Source organism: Tyto alba, unplaced genomic scaffold, assembly GCF_018691265.1.
Source record: "Tyto alba isolate M040663 unplaced genomic scaffold, T.alba_DEE_v4.0 Super-Scaffold_9, whole genome shotgun sequence".
NCBI classification, from domain to species: domain Eukaryota; kingdom Metazoa; phylum Chordata; class Aves; order Strigiformes; family Tytonidae; genus Tyto; species Tyto alba.
Window position 1 is genome coordinate 3,572,321 of NW_024881330.1, and position 26,134 is coordinate 3,598,454.

The window sequence follows — 26,134 nt, forward strand, 5'->3', positions numbered from 1 at the left end:
CAAGTGCAATTTCATAGAATGAAATGAGAGGAGGGTTTTTTTGGGGCATTTTAGGCATATTAGAAACTTTGTCAATGAATAAATACTATGTGTAATCAGAGTAGATACATGATAGTTTTGTGCATAAATTTAGTTTCATATATACATGCGTGTGTATATATAAAATATAATTAAATGTCTGTGTGACTGTGCACCTATGTGACGTGATTATGAGTGTAAAGATATGTATGTGTATATATTTATATATGCATATCTGTGTAGTCTTTCACAAATCGTAATGCAAATTACTGTATATGTAAATAGCAATACAAAATATTATATATGTAATGTGTGTGTGTGTGTGTATAAGAAATCTCCACAGATTTCAAGGAGAGGTTTGATGCCAGGAGATCAGTGAGCTGCAGTATGAGTCCAGCAGAGTTCAGGTTGGCCTTTCAAGTCCTACACACTAAAAAGCTTTGAGGTATTTGCAACTGATACCATACCACCAAAAAGCGGAACTCTATGCCTAATTTCACTGATTACTTCTGATATTCTTGGCACTCTTGTCTCTTCTTTCAAGGGGCAGTCAGCAGATTTTCTGCTTTCCTAATGAATCCTCATTCCCGGCCTTATTGTGCCACCCGGTTTTCAATATCATCTCTAACACATATATAAGAAAGAGTTGTTCTTTGTAACATTAATATCTCTGTAAAGAAGGGCACAATGATGCCACCACAAACCTCACCATTAGGACAAGCCAATGGACCAAAGATTTAATATTAGCGAGGTTTTAAGCAATTACAATTCTGCACCAGAACTTCTTGTCACTTAGTTGGTTTCAGGTGGTAGTGCCAATGAAACTAAGGTCTTTGTGTGACAAAGGACTAATGTATTCCGTTATCCTTACTGAGAGTTCCCACTGCCACCTTTGGAGTAATTGTGCACAGATGTTGCTTTTCAGCTATGCATTTATAGAAATGTTACAGCTTATTTTTGTCCACCAACTGGTGATCTGTATTGAACATGGGTATCGTGCTAGTAGGATGAAGAGGGATAATTACTGCATAGCTGTTGTGCATCCTGTGTATCCCTGCACCTGGAGTGAGCTTGGATGCAATCAACTTTTTTGGTATATTGAAAATGGTTGATGACTCCAAAAACAAACTTCTCTAGAAGTGAGAGAGTTTTAATAGGGGAAAAAAATGAGTTGTCAGACAAAACTACTCAAATTTTGGAGGCAGGTGATGGTGGGGTTGGAAGTAAAGAGAGGCTGGAGGAAAAACGGGCTGGAGACAAGCCCCTTTGCCTGAAAACAGGTGAGAATCCAACCATTAGGAGACTGTGACAGTAAAAATTTTGTCAGGCAGCATCAGCAAAAATTGTGTTAAACTGGATCAGCTGCAGATTGTTTCTCCTTGTAGCTGTGACTTGCAAGTGAATGCTGATGGTTGGCTTTGGTGCATTATGAAAAAAAAAAGAAGGTTGTAGTATGCCCTTGGTGAGATACTTCTGACTCAGAAATAGGCCTAAAAGTACATGCTTTTCATGCAGTGACTCTTGCTTGGGCTGGGGACACAGGAGGTTTCATGCAAACTGCTTGAAAAAAAATGAAAGTTAATTAACATCTGTTTCAGCTTTCCTATACGTTTGCAGTTTCACATACATCTTCTTTTCTTCCTCCTTCAAGTACAAAAAGAGAGAAATTAAATGTACAAAGCCTGCTGAAGGGAATGCAGTGGTGTGATTGTTTGTTACTTATTATTATTTTTCCAGCTGCAGATTGGTCAAAACGTGCAAAGTTATAGTTCCCACAGCAACTGTAACCTGACCACTATGTGTATATATTAAGGAATTAAAGTTAACACCCTATACCGCAATTCAAAATATTACATATGTTCAGGGCACCTATTTTATGGATCTTGTGAGACAGCATGGTGAAATTCTTGACTTCGTGCAGGTCTGGTGTTGATTCAAATACTGCTTGCCTGCAGGGCTTTTTAAATTTGATTTATACTTTAATTTATTACAACAAATTATAAGAGGTTTGAAAAATGCTAGTTTTTCTGTACGCATGTCACTACAGTTCTTCTCTTCCATTGGTGGGTGGGAAAGGTAAGACGTTTGGTAATACAAACTCTAATAATTTCCCTTTAGGGAGTAATTGATTCCTTAGACTCACATAACATGTAAAATTGGAAAGTGAAGCTTTGGGAAAATTATTCTCCTGCCCATTGTAGTTTGCTGTAAGTACTGTTTAATTGAGCTTATTTGTTTATAAAAGCAAAAGAAAGGCATTGATCCAAAATTCCTTGAAGCCTGAAGTTATATAAATTCTTAATCAAATATTTGTTTGTGGCAATGTATTTGTATGTAGACAAATCGATGTAGTTCTCTAGGTGTGTTACTGCATATATTGAAACACACAAATTTTTACTACGCTAAAAGATCATTCTTGTACATGGGTTGTGGCAACTATTTAAAAATAAAAAGCCCATCCCTTAAATCTGTGTAAAGCAATTTTAAATATTCACCCAGTGGCCAAAGTGAGACCTTGGGAGTCTCATTAAGGGAGCGCACAGGGGAATCCTGGAAAGCAGCTTTCCATTTATGAGAGCTGATGTTGCAGCAGACATGGTACGTATTTGGTGGGATGGTCCCCTCTGGTTCCTGCTTCTGTATGGGGCAGATGTGTCTCAAATCCCACCTTCTGCCCCTGCACAGACACACCTTGGTGCAAAGCAGCTGTTCCTCCTCCCTGGTAGAGAGCCCGTGGTAGGAGAGGGAGTATTTCAGGTGTTCCCCATAGCAGTGATGCAGAGCCTGGGGCAGCCTGGTCAGTAGTGGGAGAGGTCAGACAGCTGAGTAGACCTGTCCTCTTGGGCTAAGTCCATCCCACAGTGCAGCAGTTGGGTATAATAAAATACAATAATTTTCTAATAGCGCAGAATGGGTTGTCCATAATATTACAATAATAAATGGTAGCCTGCAGAAAGTCCACAAAATAGCCAATAATCTCTCTGAGCATAGGAGATGAATGCTTCTTTTTAATTAATTTTAATTATTGTGCATCTAACGTCATCTACTTCCCACAGAAACAGTACGTTACTCTGCCCATGATTGAATAAGTTCAAGTGATAATGAACCCAGTGGCAGACTAGGCTGACAAGTTAGGCAGTGCCTAGCAGGGATAGCTCAGTTTCTGCATTTTTATGGCATCTGCAATATGTCTTTGGGCCACCTCCATCTTTCCTGGATCCTCATTGACCACACTTAGACATCTATCTTCTCAACTAATGAGGAGGAAAGTGGGCTTTCTCACCATGTAGACTTTGTGGGTGGTTCCCCAAAGGAAGTGGGAGGAGGGGAAGCACAGCTCTGTTTTAGCTGAGGAATGAGTTTTAAACTAAAACCATACCAAAAATCTGAACAGACTTTTTTTTTTTTTTTTTTTTTTTTTTTTAAAGAGGAAACTTTCCTAGCAATTTTTAGAAATTAAAATTACAGTAATTGACATAGTGTAATGGCACCCCTCTTCATTTCCTGCTGCTCACGGGAAGAGGGAAGGATAATTACTGCTCTGGAACATGGCAGTTGCCAAAAGAGATGTCTTTGTTTCTTATTCTGTAAGCCCACTTGACCCATCCCTCAAAGGTCAGTAAATTATGTTTCTTAGGAGCACAAAAATGGGTAATAAACCCCTATTTGCATGTATAAGGTTTTTTCTCCTGATGGCATCAATTTATTCGTGCTTTAAGTGGACTTCCTTCTCACAGGAAGAATCATTTCTCTCTTTCTTCCTGTGTTTATGAAGTTGTTCTTTTTATGTGATTAGAGTAAAATTCTCATTTTGGGGCAGCAAGATCCAATTCTTCTCTTTATGGGAGAATAATTTTTTGGCAATAATATCTGCATAAACTGCATATATGTATGTGTGTGTGTGTAATGACTCTAGTTATTTGAGCTTCTATTTTTACAGGGTCCTTATCATGGTAGATGCTGTATAAGCACAGCTATTAGATTCTGCCACCCTGAGGATCTTGCAGGCTAAGCAAACAACAACAGGCTATTCTGAATGATAAGTAACGATGAGTTTTTAATGCAGCAGGTGTTTTTCATGCTGGAAGTCCACAGCTCAGTTTGAAACTTGCTTCAACATTTGGGAGAGCTTGTGGGGTGTATTTTTCTGAAATGCAAAATTGAATTTCTCACAGTCAAAATACAGCTTTTGCCCCCAAAACCGGAGCTTTTTATTTATGCATTTATCTTATTGACTCTAACATCTTATCTTAGAACTCATCCCAGCTCCTAATGTTCCAGTCTGGCTGGTATATCTTAGGAAATCAAGCCTTAGCTTTGGTGATAATGTATCTTGCATGTGTAGTAGTAATTGCTGTGTCTTTTCAAGGTCATTTGGTATGCAGCTACTTCTGTGAAAAGTGTTATTTCAATAATGTCAACTTTGTTTTAAATGACTGTGCATCCATTAGAAGCCATATTCTAATCAACCCACTCCTCTGTTCCTAGGGCTGTCAATATGGAGCATTTAAATCACATGGCTATTTTTTCTTGACTTTAAGTGTGGGCTTTTGTTTGTTTTGTGGGTTTTTATAAGGCAGTTATTAAAGCAATTTTCCCAAGACAATTTTTTTTTTTTTTCTTTTTCTGCATGTTTGGGGTAGGGAAATAGGTTCTGATACAGGGATTTAATAAGTGGAGGAAAACAGATTCATATCCGATTTTCTTTATTTGCTCCCTATATTCCCAAGGGAGGTGGAATCTCTTCTGAGTGGCCCAAAGTACTACCTTTGCACTGCTTCCAGTGGGTCTGAGGGGGGAAGGTCTTTTTGGCTCAGTATGCCAATAATCTTGAAAAAAGATGCCAGTGGGCTTTATTAGCACAGTACTTCACTAACTAATGATTAAATTCCCTTTCTGATGTGTCAGGGATGCAGCACTTGACAACTGTAAGAGTTAAAATGAAGAATCCTCCATCCTTAAGGGCAATAAAACCTGCACTTCAACCCTTGGAAAAACAGGCATATTCCTTGTGTTGCTTGTGTCTGCACACAGGTTTTATGGGGCAACAGGAGTGCTCAGGACTTCAGTTTTGCATATAAAAACGTGAGAAAACCCCCAAATCCTACTATATATTTAAAGGAGGTGATTTGAAAAGGCTAGAGACATGAGCTTCCAAGAACATGTAGCCCCTTATTCTATGACAGGAGAAAAATAAGAAAAGACCAAATCTATATAAAGACCAAATCTGTATAACCAGGTTTAGGGGGAACTTGCCATTTCCTAAATTGCCTGAACAACTTGAGCATTATGGATTTTCCTTAGCAATCCCCTATCAAGTGCCTGTCATGGGATAAGCTCACTTTGCTTGCCTGTGTCTGCTGATGTAGCTAGAAACTGCAGCTGCCTGTATCAGCTCCCAAGCAAAGGATTTTGTATTCATTAGCTGGGTTTTCTGTTTTTTTTTTGTTTTGTTTTGGTTTGGTTTTTTGTTCTGTTTTTTTTGTTTGTTTGTTTGTTGTGTTTTTTTTTTTTTTTTTTGTCTTTTGTCTCTTTTGGGGTTTTTCTTTTTGGATTTTCCCTTTTGTTTGAGGGAGAAAGGGCAGAGGTTTTTATGTGGGCAGAGGATGAAGGCAGGGGAAGGGTTTCTTTTGTACGAAGTCTCCTCCACAGCAGCTCCCTGGCTTCTCGCGCCGGGCTGATGCCGCTCTCCCCTTCCCCAGCTCTGAGTCACTGCCGCAGCCGTCTCACAAACCGAAGGGTTGTTTTGTCTGGAATGAGCCAGCCTCACCGCCCAGCTCCGCAAGCGCTTGCTTTTTTACACTCTCAAATCCTGGGGATGCTTCTCCCCCGCCCCATGAGGGTGAGGACCCCGCTGGGAGGGCTGCGCGTGGGGAATGGTGACACTGGGGTTGCGTGGGGGCGTTGGAGGTCATGGGATGAACGTGCCTTGTTAATAGGAGAGAACGCTTTTGTGAAGATCAAATCTATATCGTGCCTGGAGGCTCGGACAGATAACATAACTCAACTGGTACCCACATTATTATTCTTCCATATCCAGCAACAGCTCTGCAAATATTTTTTCCCATTTCTAGTGATCGCTGCCCGTGTAGTTGCCGTGCTCCTTTCTCCTCCCAGCTGTTAAATTTAAAAGATTTTGCAAATACCCATGTCTTCACGCCAAATCAAGGTCATTCATGGGGAAGATCTGGGCGCCTGTAAAGATGGGAAAAGTCTTTCTCACCTGTTGCAGCAGAGCTGGCAGTGGTTTCAATGAGTGCTGGCTCCTGTTTTCTCATGAGCACTGATTTTTGCACAGTGAGTGTGGGCAGCGCATTGCTGCATGGTCCTGGGCAGCACTGCTGACATGGATCTGTATTTGTGTAGATATATCTGTATTTCTGTGGATATCTACATCTACATAAATATAAGTATAAGTGTAAATATAATTATAAATAAGTATTTATATAAATATATGTAAAGAAATAAAAATAAAATTAAAATATAAATATAAATTAATATATACATTTAAATACAAATATACATATAAATAAATGTAAATATAAATAATATAAATATAAAATGACAGTTGTGGCCAGTTGGATGTTTACTCACCTTGGTCGGAGAGCTCTGTGCTTCCATGCAGCTTTTCTGGGCAGTAAGGGTCACCTTTGGCTGCACTGTCAGATCTGTGCTGACAGCAGTGCAAGAGGAGAGCAAATGCAGGCCAAGGTTCCAAAGCTGGTGAAACACAGGCTGGGTCTGCAGGACATGTGTGGCCATGATGCAGCAGTATAATTATAAAAAATGAAACTCTGCATCGGTCTGCAAACTTGAATTTTGTTCACTCTATGGGTTTTTCTTCTCTATATGTTCCTTTCCTTTCGCTTTCCTGTACGGGACCCTGATGAGATAGTGAGTGCTTTTGCCTGGTGGAAGTGGTTTCTGCAGGTGTGATGGGGATGCTCCTGCAACCTCATCCACCTCCCCCTCTTTCAACCCCATCTTGCAGAAGTTGCATTGCAAGAGCCTAAACTGACTTTTGCTCTGGCACAGATTATGCAGCAAGTGGAGAAACAAATGTGAAACCTTACTGCGTGTGTCACCTTGCTCCAAAGTGAATGCAGTGTTATTTAATACATTTAAACCCCCCTGTGGAGATGGATTATTGAAAGGAAGGAAATTGTATTCTTCTAAACCCACTTTGATGGCTGCATTTATCACATGATTAAATGTGAACGGCAATGGTATTCTCCCATGAAAAAAATTTATTTGGAAATAGATTAACCCTTGATTCACCAGGGTGGAGACAAAAGTAATATTGAGTGACATTTCTAGAGCTCCATCTGATTTGTTTTCAAGGTCTCGGTAACCAATGTTATATCCACCATATAATTGAAAGATATTTAACTCTTTTCACTCCTATGTAGAGGGCAGTTCTGTTACCTCCCCTATATTGTATATCAACCGTGAAATGCCATGTGATGCTCCAGCTATTGCACATACCCATCCCAGAATTGACCTGGCATAGTAAGACAGACTTGCTATCTCAGATTCCTTCAACTGATCACAATTATTCCTGACTTTCTGTAAAAACGAGGAAACACAGGACCAGGCTTATAATTTGGATTCTTTGTCCTGTTACTTAGTTCTGGTGCCCAGCTGAAAACTGTAATCCAAGTTTGTGTTATGTAGCCAAACTAAACTTCCACTCATGTTTTGGTTTGTTATAGAGTTTCATCTTCACTTTTAATGATAACCCAGGATGCTCAAATACATTTGGAGTTAAATCATAAAGCGGGACATAAATCAGAGAGGTAATTTTTATATAGTTTCTTTATAAAGTACACCAGGATCTGTAAGATAAGGCATGTGCTGCAGATGATGTTTCAGATAGTTATTTTTGAGCTGATAGCAATAGTCTGTGTGATAAATAAGATAAATGTGTTCACCTAAACACAGACTGTTGTTCTCCCTTATAACTCTCACAAATTTCTCAATTTGAGAAGGTGTCCGTGTAGCAAATAATTCCCTTAAGTTTAAAAGACTTCTTCACTTATGTCCAACTGTCCCAAATCTGAGACAGGGTGGTGATTCGCAACATGTGCTGTGGGCAAACCTTGCTGAAAATTGCCAGGACATGTTCCTATGTGCATAGATGGGAATGAAATGGGAGTTGGACTCAATGGTCCTTATGGGTCCCCTCCAACTTGAGATATTCTGCGATTTCTATGAATGAACAAACTGAGCTATGAGCATTGCTCGTCAGTGCTACTGTCAGGAGCAAGTCAACGTTTCATGACTGGTACCTGCTCAGCATCGCCCATGTGCCTCTTCATGACTGTAAACTGTGGATGAATCCTGCGGAAAAATGATGCAGCCAACTTACCACAGGTATTTTCCTCTGGTGGGTGTTCAAATGGGCAATTTGGCATTTCAGCAGCAAGAATGACAACAATGCATCTTACCGTTTCCCCTGCGGTAAAACACAGAGGTGCTTTGCAATGTCCCCTTCATTAATCCCATTTTAATTAAAGCTGTGTTACTATGCGATATGCTGGGATGAGCATTAGGCAGTTGGTTACTCCGGCAAGCCTTGTATAAAATGGGTTTGGTGCAAGAGGACTTTTTCCCTGCTCCCTAAATCAGCTAAGGCCTCAATCTCATCTCTTGTCTCTCTGCACTCAAATTGAGTACTCGTCTTCTCCAGATGCTGGAAGGGAGCTGGGAATGGTAGAGCAAGGAAGATTTTTCCTCATGGGTTATTTTCCCACGTGGATCATTCAGATATCTTACACAAATTTTGTATTTCCCATACTGAAAGAAAAGTAAGTTATTACACTTTTTATTTATTTGTTTACCTATTTATTTATTGATTTGAACATGCTGGGTCAGAGTGCTGTAAAAACAGATAGTTGTACTGCAGTCAGTGCAGCACTACCAAAGGGTATTGAGAGAAGGGAGGTTGACCTTCTGCCCCTGTTTGTGCAACTTCCTAAAATACAACTTACACCACAGACAGGTTCCCAAGGTCCTCCGTGGCAGAGACCAAGTCATGGAGAAACCTATAGAGGCTATACTTCTGCATGGAGAAACTGGCTGGAAATATGACAAAAAAGGCTTAGTTCCATTATCTCAGCTTTTCATGGGGCAAAGCTGAAGGTCCTGCTTCCAATCTGCAAGCCCTGGATCTGTTGTGAGTTGGGGTTTGCATACCTCACTTGGATAAAGTGAAAAACTTCAGTATTTTATTTTCTACCTTCGCTCAGCCTGTAAGTTCCTGAATGAAATAAAACTATCAAAATGGTTCACAGAACCTTAACTCAATATTACACTTAATACAACTGAATCTCTTGATCTGCAGAGTTCCTTGCTTTAAGAAAGATTTTCCCTTTCCCTTTCCTTCCATTCCTCTTCTCTTTCCCTTCCCTTTCCCTTCCCTTTTCCTTCCCTTTTCCTTCCCTTTTCCTTCCCTTTTCCTTCCCTTTTCCTTCCCTTTTCCTTCCCTTTTCCTTCCCTTTTCCTTCCCTTTTCCTTCCCTTTTCCTTCCCCTTCCCCCTTCTCTCCCCTCTCCTCTTCCCCTTCCCTTGTGAGCCACCACAAAATAAAACCTTTTCCAGCAATTGCTGGGGATGGGGCGAGGGAAGCTGTGGATGCTGCACACTTCGGAGTGCCATCTGCTGGCACAGGACTCAGTGGGATACAGGAGCCTTGTTTTATAACAAACAGGTGAGAACGGTGGTGGAGAAGGCTTGATGAACTGTTGGTACTTATTGTCAATTAATATCATTGAGATGAGGATAACATCTGTCCAGAGTTGGGGTGGAATAGGATGTTTTATGCTTCTGTTGAAGTCAGAGTTCCTGCTTACTAGATGGTGGGAAAATGCAGTAACCACTCACTACATCTTCTCTGTACCAAGTAGAACATACATATTAAACAGAGTTGAAATAAATATAATATTAATGCATTTATGCGTATAGTTATATAATTTTTCAGATTCCTAAGGAGGAGAAATTTTAGCTTTGGGTCACATCTTCTGGGAAGCATCAGAGAGTTTGCCAGATTTTAGTCTCAGCGATTCTGGTGCTCATCTGTGGTGGAGTCCAGAGGGCTGTGCAGGTCCCCAGCCTCCCCCGTTCACATCATTTGGGCACCTCAAAGATGGGAGTAGGTCTTGCCCATCAGTGTGTCTTGCTTAGGCCCCAGTAGTGTCTGGTGGGGCCGTGAGTGCAAGGGAGAGGGAGGCATGATGGCATATCACTAAGCACAGCATAAGTTAGTGCCACTCTACTATCTATTAGTTTACCAGGTTAAAATTTTTGGCATTATTAATAAAACTCAGCTCATCTGCGTGAGTACAGGTAATGGTGATACCAGGTGGTGTTCACATGTTGGACACCTGCCTGCCTGCCTGCCCGGTCAGAGCTGCCAGGCGGTGTCAGGCTGGGAAAAAGCAGGGCATGAGGAAGAGTTTTGCAGAAAAGTAGAGGAGAAAAGGACTTTTTCTTTCTAGAGAACCACATTTTTTTTTAATTTAAAAATGCTGAGTTTGGGATCTGCTTTTTTTTTTTTTTTGCGTTTATATGTTTTGTCCCTCATACCTCTCATTTTACAAAGGTGCATCATTTTCATGTGGGATGTCATATGCATTCTTGTCCTACACCAATCCTCCTTATTTTAAGATGCATTTTATTTTGAGCTTGATGATATCCAACATTATAAAACCTTTTTCTCCTCCTAGTACTGCTTGTTGCTTCCTAGCCTACAGGCATTGTCCCTCTGTAGAGACCTAAGTTCACAAAAAGTCCTTTTAATCATCCTTTTGCCTTCTTCACTCTCCCCTTCTGCCCTCTTGAATCTCACAGCTCGCCAGTGGTACTTCTTCCCTTTCCCAGATGTAAGACGCTGGAAAACATTACAGAAGATAAATTGACCACCAAATAAAATGACAGGTTTAAAGAAATGCGGTATGGAGGTTTGTGGGGTTTTTTGGTAATGCCTTATTAGGCTTTTTTGTTTATGAATAGGTAATTTTATATAAGACTTGATAGGAAATACTGGGAGATGAGTAGGAAAACTCTTCAATGCTGAATTTTAGTAGATGTCCATGCAGGTTTCAAACACTTTGCAAATAAATATATTTCAACTCTATAGGAGGAAGATCACATCCTCATTTTACAGAAAAAGCAGAGGTAGGAAGGAGACTGTAGGTCATGCAGGAAGTTGTACTGAGCTCAGCAGATTTGCTTTTGTCACTGTTGTAAATACAAAGTGCTTGTTCCCAGAGTAACCCATGCCATGGGTTATCTGCTTTGATATGTCTTGGAGGAGTATTTAGTTTGGTCGGTTTTGTTTTTGTTTTTCGTGATGCTCAGAAGGAAATAGAGATTGGTGAGTCTGGAGGTGTGTGGAAAGATGAATAGGCTGAGTAGCTGTCAAATTCAAGGACTGTTGACATGCAAGGAGTCTGCAGCATTTATGTGTTTCAGGGTTTTTTTTATCCACTGTTTAACATTGGAGTGTTAGGTATGGCATTTGGAGTAGACCTAACAAATTAAGTCAGATACTTTTGAGTGGCCCCTAGTGAGTTTGAAAGCTCCTGTCTATGAGAGTAGAGAAACTGGGTTATGGTGTCTTCATGGTGTGGGGATTTGAGGAACATCCTGTTGCTTTCAGTAAGGTTGTGTTATCATTGGCCTGGTTTACAGAGCAGGAAAGATGAGAGAATGAAAGTATTTCAGTGAGATTCATCTCATGTAACTTCTTCTTCATGAAAGTCTTATAGTCATTTTAGACATTGACAGTAAGCCATTTTGCAAAAGTAGTGATGTGCCACATTGGTCTGTTCATTTCCCTGAGTTTCTACTGAAGAGCCAAGGAATGAGTGAGGTATTTAATATTTATCCAACATCATTACTTTTAACATCTCTGAGCTTTCCTTTTGATATCCTCTGTTAATCTCTAATGTCACAGCAGGAAACAAGTCAAGCTCCTTGTTCCCTGTTGCAAATATTTGGTGATAAAGTTTCTTATAAGCTCTAAATTAGCATCTTCCAAATGCAAAGTTATACATTAACTTCCTTACATACCATGGCAACTGATTTCTCTTGGCAGGTTGCTGCACTGAGTATGATAAAGATGACTTTGGCTTCATTTCAGGACAAACAATGTGAGAAGACCACTTGTCTGCAAAATCTTCCATCAGGAAAATTCCTTACACTATGATTCACTCATGCCATATGTGGGGGGGATTAAATTCTGGGTGAGATGCATGAAGGAAATCCCACAGGAGAAGAAATGATTTAGCAGCTGATCCATAGAGCTCTTTCAGCCACCTCTGAAGAAAATGCTGTGATGTCAGTATCAGTTTCATTACACATCTGGGCTTGAGTCATCTGCTACAGTAAAAGAAGAAAGAAACCCAAAGAAATAATTAAAGTTCATTATTACATGTATATGAAATAGCATTATTAAAGTATCTACCTCAAATTTATTTATAATCCTTCTTCCTGACAGAGCCTGACATGTTTCGCAAACACCACTGAATGATTATATATTCTTTGCCCAAAATCGGAGGATGTTACTCTACGTTTTATTCATCACTTGTTCAGTCAAAATTTATGTTTCTGCACAATCTGTACATTTTCTGAGATCTCTTTGTGTAGGTACTTTACTCATGAGACCTACCAGACATATTTAGAATGAGGGCTCAAATTTCTTTCTGAGAAAGGCAACATTTTCTGAAGAGTGCTGGACTGGGCACTGCTACTATGTGGCAGGGTGAGACTGGAGGAGAAGACTACCATCATCGTCACTAATATCCAATAGGCATATTTTGGTTGACAGGATGGAGTTACCGGTGATGACACTTATCCAGGACAACTGAACTAACATGACTTGGAAAAATTAATGGGACTTTGGGTGGTACCCAGTGCTCAAAGCCTTTCGTAAAACGCAGCCAATGTTAGTTTCCTACAAAATTAAAGCACATGTCAACAACCCTGGGAGACTGGCCCAGGACATACCTCAAGGGCTTGTCTCTTAGTTATGATCATACTGGTCTCATCGCCTTCCATTTGTCAAATGCCACCGGAAAATAGAAGAAAAAGGTATGAATTAGATAAGTGGCTTTGACATATTAGCACAACTGTTCGAGCTAAGCAGCAGCAGCAGCGGTAAAAGCATGGACAGTGAAAGCAAACAGAAAAACTCCAGCAGGGACTTAAAACAGCGAGCCAGAACGATGCTCCCTTCTTGATGGAAGGTGTCACCTCCCTCAGCAAGCAGTGTCAGTGGTTTATAGAATGCTTTCCATGGAGAAAATTGGTGTGCAGCCCAATGATTATGATAAAATATGCAGTGATATTATTGACTCAGTCAGCTTCCACAATTTGGTATAGAAAATATATGTACAACGTTAACTGCCAATAATTTCCACACCCACTCTAATCTCACATCAGAAGAGAGTTTAGTATTTACCTGGAAAGAGCTTTTCCCAGTGTTTTTCTTTTACTCATCTTTAAATCTCTATTACTAGAAGTCCCCTGTGGCAAGAAAGTTTCCTTTCCAGAAGGTGGGCAGGATGTTGTTTTATCTTTAGAAGTTAGTGGTAAATACTTCTCCAGGAGAAGGCAGAGACTTCTGTTTATAAATGGGATTTGCTGCTCAACCACTGTGGGCTTTACTCCCTAATAGTTGGGTTGCATATGGTAACTAAGGAGGAACAACAGGAACGCATAGGCTTCCCTAATGTCTACACTGGTTTTGGAAAGTTTCCCTGCCTTCCTTCTCCGATCCTTGCTTCTGAAATATGTCAGCACTCCTTAGGGTTTAATTCCCTGTAAGGAATATCTGCAGATGGTCCTATCTCAGGCCCTGTCTTACATGTGTGGTAGATCTGTGCATCTTGGAAGCATCCTGGATCTGCCTTTGGCTTCCTTTCAATTTACTGCCATGCTTTCTTTCCTCTTTGTCCCACTCTCCTCCTTTCTGACCATCTTCTGTGTTCTTAATTTCCTCTTGCTAGTCCCTGCTCTTCTTTTTAGTTAGTTGTCCCTCATCCTCTGTCACTGTCTCTCCTTCTCCCCCACATTTTCCTCATGCCATTACTCTCTGTAGAAGTTTTGGCAAAGAATTGAGAGCAAAGAACATTGAAGCCATTTCCTTGACATGTCTACCCCTTTTTTAGCATATGATATCATCAGCTGCATTTCAGCCATAACCATACTATTAATGTTTAAATTGTGCTTCTTGACATAATGATGCCTATTGTGAGGCTAACAATATAAATATGCTCAAGGAACAGCTAGGAAAACAAGATAAGAGTGTCTCAATGCCCAGGGGACTGAGACAGGGTGGAGAGTTATAGGGAACATTATGTATTTTGCTCATCAACAATTTTTCAATGAAAGAGGATTTTAAAACTGCAGCAGTTTTAAGCATATTAAGTGTGTGGCGCTGAAGCAAATTGGGATTAGCTTGTGTACTGACTCCTTTCTATGTTGTAGCAAACTACTTCTGACCCAAACTCAGTTTATGAAGTTCCTCTCTTCAGTGGAGCTTGTGGAGGTCCAAAGTGTTCTCTGCAAATATCACTCTCTTCGTATTTGAACATTCGAAGGGGTATGAAACAGGGTTGATCTGGGATTGGAAGTTTAAATAGAAAAACAGTCTGTTTCTGCCTGATTTCTACATTGTCCTTTAGGAGAACAGGGTAGCCTATTTGGAGAGAAGAGTATTGACCTTTGTAACTCAAAAGTAGAGTTGCATGTTTTGCTATAAAGTAACCACCTGAAATGAAACAAACAGGTTCAGTATCAATGTTTTGAATAAATAGTTAAATATCATAAAGCTAAAAGAGGTGGTAAATAACTTTTGAGGTTTTATCATGGGAAGATAAAGGATCAAAACCCACTCCATTGATATCTGTGAGGATTTTTCCATAAGCTTCACTAGGATCAAAATTCAACCCTCAGCAACTAAATCCCAGGAATTACAACTCTGTTTTCTTGCTGATATTATTTTTCTTGGTCATGGTCCTTCCTTGTTGTAACATGAAAGCTCAGCCTGGAGCTTGGGAGAGAGGATGGTGCAATTTATGAGGAAGCTAACTTTTACACAGTCCTTTCCCCGCACAGTACATCCTTCTTGGTCCATATTGGGCCTCCCTTGATTGACTTAAATTGACCTTCAGGCTTCTTCCTGCCTCTTTCATTGTTCTGAGCACTAAATCCTGGAGAAGCAAAGACCTCTTGTCTGATCTGAGCACATTTCATGGATAATCTCTGTGTCTGTTCTGTAGACTCTATAATGTCTTTAAAAGACACAGCACTGAGCACCTGCTTTCTTCTCTCTCCCCACCACTGGTTTGTTTCTAATGAAATATTTATTAAGAGAATGATATTTGTAGGCAGAGAAGGAGATAATTCATGCGAGCAATCATCTCTGGGTTAACTGGAGAATGAAAATGTCTTGGACCGTAGCAAAATCTCATAATCAAAGGGCTCTCCAGCTATCCATCAAATAATCAATTACTGTATCCATTAGTCCCCTTTCACCACACATTAGAACAATTTACTAGACATGCTAGTGTTCGGGTCATTGCTCCTTAAGGATGAGCAAATAGCAGAGGCACCTATCAAAGTTTTGATGCAGTGTGATCTCATACAGTGTGAATATACAGCTTAGATCACTTCATATCCTCATGGTATTATTAAGTCTATTAGGGACCTGGTCTGTGAGGGAGATGCTGGTTGCCTCCAGATCTCACCAGATGGAGGAAACTTGTCAAAAGTAATTCAGCATTTCATAAGGTTTAGCCTCCTGTGTGGTGAGATAGAAGGTTATTCTGTGTGAAACATGAATAAACAAACAACACATCACAAAAAGGGTGGTGGTTTTGTCACTTCTTTGTTACGCTGACTAGATAATTCCATGTTTTCTACTCTTAAATGTGCCATGTGGGGGAAGACAGGATTCCTCCATGAAAAGGGAAGCCAGGCAGGTTCTATGGCACCACTCCAGATCTGTCTTCCTTCACTGTCTTCATCCGGTACCAGATAAATCTAGTGGGATCTGAAATCATGCATACCAAATGAATGGTTGTTAAATATTCATAGAATCATATGATGGTTTCAGTAGAAAAGACCTTAAAGATCATCTAGTTCCAACCCCCCTGCCATGGGCAAGGACACCTTCCACTAGACCAGTTTGCTCAAAGCCCCGTCCAACCTGGCCTTGAACAGTTCCAGGAATGGGGCATCCGCAACTTCTCTGGGCAACCTGTTCCAGTGCCTCACCACCCTCACAATAAAGAATTTCCTCCTAATATCTAATCTAAGTCTACCCTCTTTCAGTTTAAAACCATTACCCCTCATCCTATCTCTACACTCCCTGATAAAATCCTCCCCATCTTTCCTGTAGGACCCCTTCAAGTACTGGAAGGCCACTATAAGATCTCCCCCAAGCCTTCTCTACTCCAGGCTGCACAACCCCAACTGTCTCAGCCTTTCCTCATAGGAGAGGTGTTGTAGCCCACTAATCACTTTAGTGGCCTTCTCTGGACCTGCTCAAGCAGGTCTGTGTCCTTATGTTGGGGGCCTCAGAGCTGGACACAGTACTCCAGGTGAGATCTCATGAGAGTGGAGTAGAGGGGAAGAATCCCCTCCCTTGACCTGCTGGCCACACTTCTCTTGATGCAGCTCAGGATATGGTTGCCTTTCTGGGCTGCAAGCTCACATTGCTCAGTCATGGTCAGTTTTCCATCCACTAATACCTCCAAGTCCTTCTACTCAGGACTGATTTCAATCCACTCCTTGCCCAGGCTGTATATGTGCCTGGGATTGCTCCGACCCGTGTGCAGGACCTTGCACTTGGCCTTGTTGAACTTGGTGAGGTTTGCACGGGCCCACCTATCCAGCCTGTGAAGGTGCCTCTGGATGGCATCCCTTCCCTCCAGCGTGTTGACTACGCCACACAGCTTGGTGTCATCGGCAAACTTGCTGAGGGTACACTCAATCCCACTGTCCATGTCACCAACAAAGATGTGAAACAGCACCTGAGGATCACCACTCGTCACTGCTCTCCACTTGGGCATTAAGCTGTTGACCACAACTCTTTGAGTGTGACCATCCAGCCAATGTCTTATCCATCGGGTGGTCCATCTGTCAAATCCATGTCTCTCCAATTTAGATACAAGGATGTCATGCACGACAGTGTAAAAATCTTTGCATGTGTAGTTTTCTACCTCTGAGGCAGTAAGACTTTCTACAGTCATTTGAGAGAAATAGACCCATCTTAGTGTACTTGTCTGAGCTATGGAGCATGAATTATTTTCTAGGAAAAAACCCCAACAAACTATATAGTCTGTGGGGGTTTTGGTTGTTTTTTGGTTTTGTTTTTGTTTTGTTGTTTTTTTTTTTTTTTTAATGTATTGTTTTGGTTTATTTGTTCTTTTTTTCCATGGTCTCCCTTGGCCACACCTAGGCATGTGAATTGTAGGTCTTTACTGACAGTCAAGGCTCCCTTTATAGTCTATGACACAATCTAATGTTAAGTAGCTGTCAATCTTTTTAATCTGGAGAATAGAGCACTTATCTCCATTGACTTTATTGACCATGTCTCCACTGAATATAATGTGAGTCTTAATAAGGAGCTTGGAGGTCAGTGCTTTCAATATGAGTATGTAAAGCTTGGCAAGGTGGATTTCTGGCAGTTCAATTCTACTGATGAATTCAAAGAAAGATATCTACTGTGCAAACATCTCAAATTAGTGTTAAGAGGGATCCCACTTATGTGTCTATACCTCCAGTCCTGAACCAGCATCTGCCTAATTTATCCCTCTCTGTCTGAATGGGACACTTGATATATGATGGGAGAAACTGACATTTAACTTTAGGTAACTCTCTTAACAGCATATAGCTCCTTGGCTCTATTAGCTGTTTATAGCTCCTTACAAAGTCAGTGGAGAAAAGTTAAAAAAAAAAAAAAAAAAAAAAAAAAAAAAGACAGCATTTTGAGTAATAAGTAGTTATTTCATGAGACATTATGAAGCTTGAGATGTAATCTAATCTTTAAAGGAATAGCAGAAAGCTGTCATCTTTCTATTGGGAGGATCCTATTCCAGGGTGGTTTTGGAGCCAGAGGTCTGTTTTGGGGAGTGAAATATGATTTTAATTCAGTGTGTTTAATTGAGTATATCCTAGCCTTTCAGAATTAATTTAGTTCTCCTTTATTACTGTAGGAAAGGAACATGTCCAGATTTAAGTCCTTTGAGACTAGGTCGAATAGTTAGGAAAATCACCAAGGGGCAACCAATCAACCAACCAACCAAAGCCCCATACAGCAGTTTTCAGAGTTGTCTTTAACGTGATAAAATTTATCCTGGTTTTGGGTGAGAGTTACCAAGAGAAATATATTTTTGTGGCACAAGCAATGGAGTCTTGGAGTTCATAGTTTGGGAAGGGTATTGATATATATAGACAGAATAAAAAATAATATGAACAGGGCAAGTAAAATAACAGGAGGTATATAGTCTATAAACATCAGATGAGAAAATGAGGGAGCTAAATTAAGTAGTCTAGAACAAAGTATCAATAGAGACATGATTACAGTCTATAAATACTTTCAAGGTGAAAATACAAATGAAGACCAGGTGAATTATTCACCGAGTTAAATGATAGAAGTCAGAATAGCCTAATGTTAGGAAAGAAACAAATAGGTTAGGTTTTAAAGCTCATAAAGAACAGTTGTGTGGATGGTTAATGCCCCATCAGTTTGGAAAGTCAATAGCACAGTGAAAACATCAGTAAAATAAATAATAATAATAGTCCAATAAAAACGTGTGGTAGAAATTATCTGAATATTTATCTGTGACCTCTCCTGCTTCTGACACAGTTAAGACATTGTCCCAGTGGTAACTGGAAAAGTGCACAGATTTTGGACAATTATGTTACATGTCACATTCCAGAGGTGCTGGGCTGAAAATTTTTTAGCATTTTTTATCTTAATCCTTTCCCTGAATGTTTTATTTTGCAAACGTTTTAGGTAGCTTTTCAATCCTCAGAAAAGCCTTCACCAAGCCTGTATGCCAATCGTGCAGTGTGGGGCTGAACACTTAAGCTAAAGAAAAGTTAGAATCTTTAAAAATGTATATCACTGAGACAGCATGGAGCACATGAGGATAATAAAGCTGGTCTGCATTGCTTTCATTTGCTTCCTATTTCATGTCACTGTTTGGAAGGTTAAATTCACTTCCTCTTGCCATATAAAGAACTCATAAAGGATAAATTAGCAAACTCCCAAATTCTTCCTATTTCATTCTCCCTGGACAAACTAATTCAGAAATAAGATTTTATTCCCTTTAGCAATGTTTATGCTTCCCATTTTCATTATTTCACTTTGAAGGCATTTTGGTCACAAATATGCATCTGTGACTAAATTTACCTAATATCTTTAGTTTCTCTTTCTTGAGACATTGTCTAGATTTGTAATAACTATATTACTATTCTTGAGGAAGAATACAATTTTTCTTGCTGCTGTTCTTATGTTTTCCTTTAAACCAGTAAACATCCTGACTTAATTTGACTTGAAACTCAAGTTGTCACTCTTAATTTTTCTTGAGACTGAAGATCACATTCTCTAAATAAAGTTGACTGGTGGTTAAATATTTCTAGTAAAACAGTGTCCTATGATCCATGTAACCCACCTCCTGTCACAGCACACAGAAATCAGGGCAGGCTTTTAATTCCCTTAAATTTAACCTATTTTTTTTTAAGGTTATTTACAGGTTAGAAGATTAGACTATGTTAGACAGGGACTATTGCTGGTCAGGAGGAAGAACCAGACTCATCCCCTCCTGCATGGATGTGTCTAGGACAGGTAGGATGAAAGTCCCCATTGATGTTTCTGGGTTGTAGAGGGAGCATTCAGAGGGACAACAGCCATTTCACCAAATCAATCAAACATGTGATCTCTATTTCATGGAATGTATCTCTTTAGGAACAAATGTTACAGACCTTTTGATAGCAAAAGTCCATGTCTAGCTAGACTCTGATGTGCAGTGCTCTGCCATAATTATAGGCTTAAGAATACAGCACTAGAATCAAATGCTAACTTCCAGGGATCTTCCTTTACTCCCAGTGTTGCCAATAGGATGATTGAGTCCCATGAGCTGGAAATATGTTTAGAAGGGATATCCAAGAAAAACCCAAAGTTTGGTAGGAAGCATGTGGAGATAATAAAAGGAATTTCTGTTTGTTAGGTTATACACTTTCAGCACACTCCTTGTTAGCTTGAGCAGATGTGTCACTTAAAAGAGACCAGGGAACTTGTTCTCTAAGCAGTTCTTGATTGCAGAACACAGAAACAGCAAGTAACATTAGAAAAAAGCTGCTTGGTCTTGCCAAAGCCCTATTTTGTTTTCTAAGTTTAAGAAAAATCCCATAAAGACTGTGCTTTCATGGCCTTGGTTATTTTCCTGACCCAAGAGGAACAGCAGAACCTCTATAATAAGCATGTACAGATGCACTCTTGCAGATCCAGCTGAGCTGGCTGAGAACACAACCCACTCAAGCTGTACTGGGATTGTCTTCATGGCTTTCCTAACAGGATGGGGTCTGTGATTGCTCCCAAGTCCATCACTAGCAAAACCAGTGGAGAATTATCCATCCACCTGTTTTTAAGGTCATCTGCATGTATAACTGATGTGGGCTAAGGGGCTTTCACAAAAGCTACACGCCAGGGTCACTTGCGTGGGTTTATCCTTTGGCAAATAATCTAAAAAGGGACCCTAGAAAAAAGTCAGGTGAATCTTCAATACTACCTGTTTTGGGAAGTAGCCCAACATAATTATCTAGTCTTTGTTAATGATTAATTCCTCCATCATCTTCACAGTGTCTTTGCTTTCCTAAATCTAATTTTATTTGAGATGTTCATGACAGCTTCAGTTCTAGTCAGTTTTGGTCAAAAAGCTCAGTTTAATTAGATCTCCCTAGAGATAGAAAGTTTTCATTGAATCTGTTGAAAAGAGAAGCCAGGGCGAGGCCTTTTCCATGCTGTCTGGCCATTGTGAATGGGTTCACCAGAGGTTGACAACAGATCATGTCATTGATCCATGACATCCTGTTGTATAGCAGTGCTGCTAGATAGTCCCAAATTAGATTTTTAATATTTTCATTTTGATTCAGTTAGTGTCTCTTGTTTCACTGCAGGTGTCTATCATTTTGTATCTTTTTAACATTTTTATTACCTTTCTATTTTAATTAAAACCAAAAATGTCCTGAATAAAAACAATTAAGGGGTTGTGTATAATATTAGTGTAATACCTAACAAGCAGCTCTCTGCAATCAGACTTGGATCAGTAGCCTTTATTGATCTAAATTTGCAGGTAAATTTTAAAAAAAAAAAAAAGAAAAGGTTTACATGGCATTGAAGAAGCATGAACTTTTGTTCTCTCTTCTCCCATCACTGCTGCTAACATAGGAGTGGTCTGTCAAAGAAACTTTCTTGTTGAACTTCTCAACTCCTGGTTTTGATCTGTTTGGTTTCTCTGCTGACTCCATGCCATGCAGTGTGTGCTGCTGCCTTCACACTTGCTTGGAGTGGCTATTTCAGATGAGCCAAGTCCTGCCTTAGACTCCACTGACTTGATTTCCCCTCTATTGAGAGGTTGCTTTCTCAGGTGGAGATGCCTCATGGGAGTCACCGATTAATTACTCAGATGGACTCTGCCAAGCTCTGACTCTTTCACTTGATTGTTTTGAGTAAAACACTTTGACTTCATGTTTTCAGGTTACCAGCCTGTGATAACCCCCCCCACACTTTGTTCTGAGTTAGTGCTGAAAAAAATTTGCTGTTAACTGGACCAAAGGGCTGAGCATCCTTTGCAATAAAAGACAGACCATTTGTGTCTTCATGCCTTATGTTGAAATCCAATAGATAATAGAAGGCTGCTGAGAAGAGCCTGCAAGTGAAAACGGGTTTTGTTTTCCTGCAGAAGCACTGCTGTTGTCCCAGTGCAGAGCTAGTAATTTCTGTGCTTTAGCATCTTGCTGTTTTCTCAGTACAATGTTGTCATTATTTGAGATGAGACTTTTCTGTGGATGGTACCAGAAGTTGTGGTGGAGTGAACGGGAGTTGTCCATCCTGCTGATTAAAGCTCAGACCCCACTTTTCTCCTCCTCTCTCACAAAGGAGGACCCCACTCTAATAAAAAATCAGGAACCTTGTTTTATCTCCCCATCCCAACCTCATCAACCAGCCACCTACCCTGACAAGGCTCGGCAAAGCTCCTCCAGATGGATGGTGAAAAGTTGGCTCTGATTTTTGTCCTAACTAGGGATGAGCCTTTTGGACAGTAGCTGAAGTATTGTGAATGAAGGCAGTGCAGGGGCTGTAAAATGGGCAGATATTTTGTAGAGCAGTCACTGAATGAGAGTGTACCTCAATCCCAGGCTGTGAACATTTGCTTGGGCACTGAGCAGTCCACTGAAACCCTTTCAAAGACCAGTAATGCAAAGAGATTAAAAGATTGATGCCAAAGAGGTTTTATGGGAGTCAACCTTGTTTCTGAAAAAAAAAAAAAAAAAGTGGCTGAGTACTCCAAAAGCAAAATACAAAAGCAGTCAATCTCTTGAAAGAAAAGGACATACATTTTATTTCCAGCATCTTCCTACTTTTCCACTGCTCCACACTACGGAGTGGCACTGTGCCCATGCTGAGCGTTGTCTCTGCTGCAGAAAATCAAGATGCATTTGGCTCCTGCCTCCCTGTGAACCCAGGAAAAAAACTTGTGTTTTTTTTTTGTTGTTGTTGTTGTTGTTTTTTTTTGTACTAGATGGGTGTTAACGAGTGAGCCAATGTCTCATTCTTCTTCTTTTCCTTCTTTGCCTTTCTAGCAGGAACCTGCTCACCAGCTGTGCTGCGCATATGTCAGGAGGCGGAGGCAGCACGGTCCTTTCTAGACTGTCTTGATGTGTCTGAGAGCTCCTGCAAACGTGGTCCATTTACACACATGCTGGGTGCTTCAGATGTTCAGCAAGGGAGCTGCGAGCAGGGGAGTTTTCTGCCTAGCATCAGGATCCAGGGACGACGTACAGCACAGCTCTCAGAGAGCAGTGCCAGCCAAAACACGGTGCCAGCAGCAGAGTTGTGCAGGGATGGAGAATTATGAGAATATAATTCAGACAGCTAGGAGAGGGCAGGAACAGCTTTAGGATTGTGATGCGATGCTGTAAAAAATGTTGGTGAGTGCTTTCCTTCATGACAATCTTAAAGGAATATTTATCCACTTGCTTTGCATGTATAGAGATGCCACCTGAAGCAAGTGATAGCGCAGGCGGTTGGCTTTGAGAAGGATGGGTGTAGGCATGTATAATCAGACTTAAGTCATTCAGTGAAGTGTGTTTGAAAAGAAAAGGATGTTAGATTACAGAGAGGGGAAATTTATACCTCTCTTCACTGTTGCTGTTCTGTTTCACTCACATTTCTATGAGACTATCTATTTTTATGGAAGATAAAGTTGCCAAATCAAGAGAAAAAAAAGACTGCAAATAGGAACTGGACAAACTGCCCCTTCCTTCTCTGATGGGGCATCTGTAAGAATTATGCAGGGTGAAAATATATGACAAAATGTAGCCCTCAAGATCAACTGAGGTTTGCGCTAGAAGCTGATGGTCTCCATGAGCAAAATATCAGGCTATTCCTCCTAAATTTGGTCTTCACCTTGGGGTGAAAATATGCTGTGCTTCTTAAAATCACAGTAGTTATCAGAGAGCTAAATCTCAGGCCCCTGGCTTATTTTCTTTTTCTTTTTCTACCACAGATATGTCATTTAATTCTCTCACCCTGAGTACAGTAAGATCGACTCTGAACTAGAGCAGCCCTAGGTGATGAGGTCATGATTGCTCAGAATGAATTTGGTGAAGTAATAAAGTCTTGAAGGAAAAATAAAGAAGAAAGCAGTAGGAGGTATGAACTAGGTACTTTGTTACTAAGTCTCTTCTAGTTCCAGGAAACTAAATGGATTTTCTTAGTCTTCATGACTGCAGAGACTTGAATGATTAAATTTATAAATGCTGAAAAGCAGACTAGCAAAATAGTTTCTGCTATTACATTTTCTCTAAAATTAGTAATTTCTTGCAGATTCTGTAGCAGGAAGCTGGTAGGAATAGTGATTTTCTTGCTCATTTTCAGGTTCATGTAACTCAAAAGTTAAACAACTTGATCAAGAGTGAAGACAGAAACACATGAGAGATTCTAGTTAATTTAAATAAAAATGCACTTCAACCCTTCCCTTTATGCTCATTTCCCCATGCTGTTTTTTCTCATGCTACATTGGTGCAGAGTAATCAAATTTACATAACTGAATGCATTTCTGTATTTGTCCATGTTAGTGATGCATGCAGGAAGGACTGAAAATATCCCACTTAAAATTTGCCCTTGTTACAGTAGTTTCAAATGTGCCCATGTTTGAGTGAAAAGGAAGAGGAAGCAATGGTTAATTTGTGGTTGCATTTTTTTCCCGTTTGTTGTGGGAAGCTCCTCTCGCAAAATAACAGAGCTCAGATTACCAATCACTGCCAGGATCTTCTGTGTGAAAGATAATGCAAAGTTGTAATATCACTATTTCACTCCTCTAAAAGATTTAGGAGTCCCAGGCTGCTTGTTCTGTGCCTGCCTGAGGCCCTTCTACCTGTAATTGCTTTGGGCTTTTGCTTGGCGAGATACAGTTCTAAATTTCATTGAGTCTGCAGGGTTAGTTGTTTTGGAAGGATGGTTTGAGAAAGATCATCTAATCCGATTTATCTGTCTTCTTAACCTGGCTGTACATTGTGGATAGGCAGGCCAAACTGGCTGCTCTGTGCCATTTTTTTCCCGGACAGCTTGCAGTGCCAATGTGCTATTAGAAATGTGTCAGGCACAGGCAGACCACATAACTACAGCAGTATTCTGCACAGTAGCCCTCCATGTAAAGTATTTTATTGATCTTTAATGTAGGCACTCCGGCCTCATTATTCTACATGCAATAAAATCTCAAAGCCTGGATGCTAGTGAGAATAGGATATCCTCATAAAGTGTAGCCTGGCTGTTTATATGTCTATACATACTATAAAGCAAGAGATAAACATCTCTGCATTTGCATTTTGTTTGAAAGTCAGAGCCAAAATGTTACCCAAGGAGATGTGATAGCTTGCAGGAGGTGTGGGAGGTGTGTTGATTACTGCTTGAGCTGGCCATATCCCTGCTAGTGGTGCAGAAGGCTTCTGGAGATTGGAGAAGACAGAGCAAACTTCCTTGGTTTACTACTGGAGTAATGTAAAACCTCTAAAATACTCTATTTTCATGGTTGCAGAAGATTTCCTCAGAACAACCTGCAGTATGTAGTACAAAATTAGCTTCTGTGAGTGAGGCTTCTTTTACCTGTGCTCATATAAACTTGGATGTAACAACGAATTTGTGAACTGTGCTGTGCATACCAAAGGCAGTCTCAAGAGTCTGACAGCCAAGTGGTGATGAGGACATCTCCAACTGCTTGAAATGTGCACGTGAAAGGTGAAGTAGTCAGAAAAGAGGGAACTTGTGTTGCTTCTTATTCTCCGGAGTTAGGTTTTCAGTCCGTGTAGGAGACCCACCGTCCCTACTTTGACAGTACCAACAGCTCTGTCACATCCATCCTAAAATACACTGATAGTATCCTCTTCCCATGTTTCACACACAGTCAGAAATTAAACCCTCGTCTCCAGGACATAACTCCTGGCTGAAGTTGGAGCCGATGGAGATGGTGTAGCAATGGGTTCATGTTGTCTAATTTCAGGCACTGAGCTCAATTACGTCTCCTTCTCAACTGCCTTCACGCTAAAGTTGAAGGTAGAAGTGTGTCAATGTCTTCCTCAGCCCTTCATCCTCCTGTCCCTGTCGTGTGTCGTTCATCTGGTGGACAGAGTCTGAAGATCCAGCTGCAATAAATCTTAATTATTTATATGAACTTTTACAGTTCTTTTTGGAGAGACTGTGAGAGGCTCATCTTATTGCAGCTGACATTGGGCACCTTAATTATCTGACTTGTAACTAACCTGAGCTGGAGGGAGTGTATGTGTGTCTCTTTCTCTCTGTCATAATTTTTCCCTATATCTTC

At 40.4% G+C, this 26,134-nt stretch overlaps 1 protein-coding gene across 10 annotated transcripts in view; it reads left to right on the forward strand.

Moving 5' to 3' along the window:
* The window catches only part of TSNARE1 (t-SNARE domain containing 1), a 491,281-nt gene that overhangs the window by 226,440 nt on the left and 238,707 nt on the right, over positions 1-26,134 (forward strand). The gene's annotated exons all lie outside the window — the stretch shown is intronic.